The 1872-nt window shown below is 48.9% G+C and overlaps 1 non-coding gene across 1 annotated transcript; it reads right to left on the bottom strand.

The window, feature by feature from the left end:
* Nucleotides 1–1239: 1239 nt before the first annotated feature.
* Nucleotides 1240–1339, bottom strand: LOC120366262 (small nucleolar RNA U13). The gene has a single exon (XR_005580992.1). It is a non-coding gene; the product is annotated as a small nucleolar RNA U13 (small nucleolar RNA).
* Nucleotides 1340–1872: the final 533 nt, after the last annotated feature.

Below are 1872 nucleotides of genomic sequence, written 5' to 3'. Positions count from 1 at the left end.
TTGAGACAGTTTTGCTCTGTTGCCCAGGCTGAGGTACAATGGTGTGATCGCGGCTCACTGCAGCCTCTGCCTCCTGGGTTGAAGAGATTCTCCTACCTCAGCCTCCTGAGTAGCTGGGACTACAGGCACATGCCACCATCCCCAGCTAGTTTCTGTATTTTTTAGCAGAGACAGGGTTTCACCACATTTACCAGGCTGGTCTTGAACTCCTGACCTCAGGTGATCCTCCTGCTTGGGCTTCCCAGTGTTGGGATTACAGGCGTGAGCCACCATAACCAGCTAGAGCTGGGATTTGAACCCAAACATTTCCAGAGCTGTTTCTTGCTCTAGTCCACCCTTTTCAGCTGCCCCAGAGGGCCCTGCTTGAGATCGTGGGGTGACCTGTGCCCATCCTTGCTCCGTAAGTTATCTGGAAACCCCCTCCGTATCAGACAGTTCGCCCAGACATCCTGAACACCCTGTTTTGGACACAGAGCATCAGGTGGTGATGGTATGGAAGGAAAATGCCTCTGTGTTAGCCAAATTCCCTCCTTCTCTCTGAAGCAAGGAAGGGGAACCAGCTCAAGTCTTGAGAAATTTAATGAGGTTTGGTAAGAAATGCAATCTTTTGAAAAATGGGTGCATAATAACAGTGATTTAAACCCCCGAGAAGATGAAAAATAATGAGTGGTTTCATTGTGAGAGTGGGAGGGACTGAGCCACCACCTTGAGGGCGTGGACACGGGGTTCCCCTCCTTTCGTTCAGACTTGGAGACAGCTCAGCTTCCCTGGGTTTTTTTTTTTTTTTTTTTTTTTTTGAGACGGAGTTTTTTGCTCTTGTTACCCAGGCTGGAGTGCAATGGCGCGATCTCGGCTCACCGCAACCTCCGCCTCCTGGGTTCAGGCAATTCTCCTGCCTCAGCCTCCCGAGTAGCTGGGATTACAGGCACGCGCCACTATGCCCAGCTAATTTTTTGTATTTTTAGTAGAGACGGGGTTTCACCATGTTGACCAGGTTGGTCTCGATCTCTTGACCTTGTGATCCACCCACCTCGGCCTCCCAAAGTGCTGGGATTACAGGCTTGAGCCACCGCGCCCGGCCAATTTTTGTTTATTTAGTAGAGACAGAGTTTCATCATGTTGACCAGGCTGGTCTCAAACTCCTGACCTTAAGTGATCCACCCACCTTGGCCTCCCAAAGTGCTGGGATTACAGGCGTGAGGAACAGCACCTGGCTCTCTTCCATTTTTTGAACGTTCACATCAGATGGGTAATGTGCTGATGGCCTAACAAGGTTTGAAGGAGGTACATGCAACACATGAACATGAAAACCCAATCACATTTATGAACCGCATAACATGTTTATGATCCACTTATTTTATTAACATTAGTTTTATTTTTTATTTTATTTTTTGAAACGGAGTCTCACTCTGTTGCCTAGCCTGGAGTGCAGTGGTGAGATCTCGGCTCACTGCAACCTCTGCCTCCTGGGTTCAAGCAATTCTTCTGTCTCAGCCTCCCAAGTAGCTGGGATTATAGGTGCCCACCACCACACCGGGTTAATTTTTGTATTTTTAATAGAGACCGGGCTGTTTTACCATATTGGCCAGGCTGGTCTCAAATTCCTAACCTCATGATCCACCCACCCTGGCCTCCCAAAGTGCTGGGATTACAAGCACAAACCACCTCACCTGGCCCCAAACACTTATTTTAAACTTAAATGAATCCTTTTATTCTTTTCAGGCAGAGTCTCACTCTGTCACCCAGGCTGGAGTGCAGTGGTACGATCTCCACTCAACACAACCTCCGCTTCCCAGGTTCAAGCAATTCTCCTGCCTCAGCCTCCCCAGTAGCTGGGACTACAGGCACATGCCACCATGTCCAGCTAACTTT

Source organism: Saimiri boliviensis, chromosome 11 (assembly GCF_048565385.1).
Source record: "Saimiri boliviensis isolate mSaiBol1 chromosome 11, mSaiBol1.pri, whole genome shotgun sequence".
NCBI lineage: Eukaryota > Metazoa > Chordata > Mammalia > Primates > Cebidae > Saimiri > Saimiri boliviensis.
This window is presented reverse-complemented; position numbering and strand designations above follow the sequence as displayed.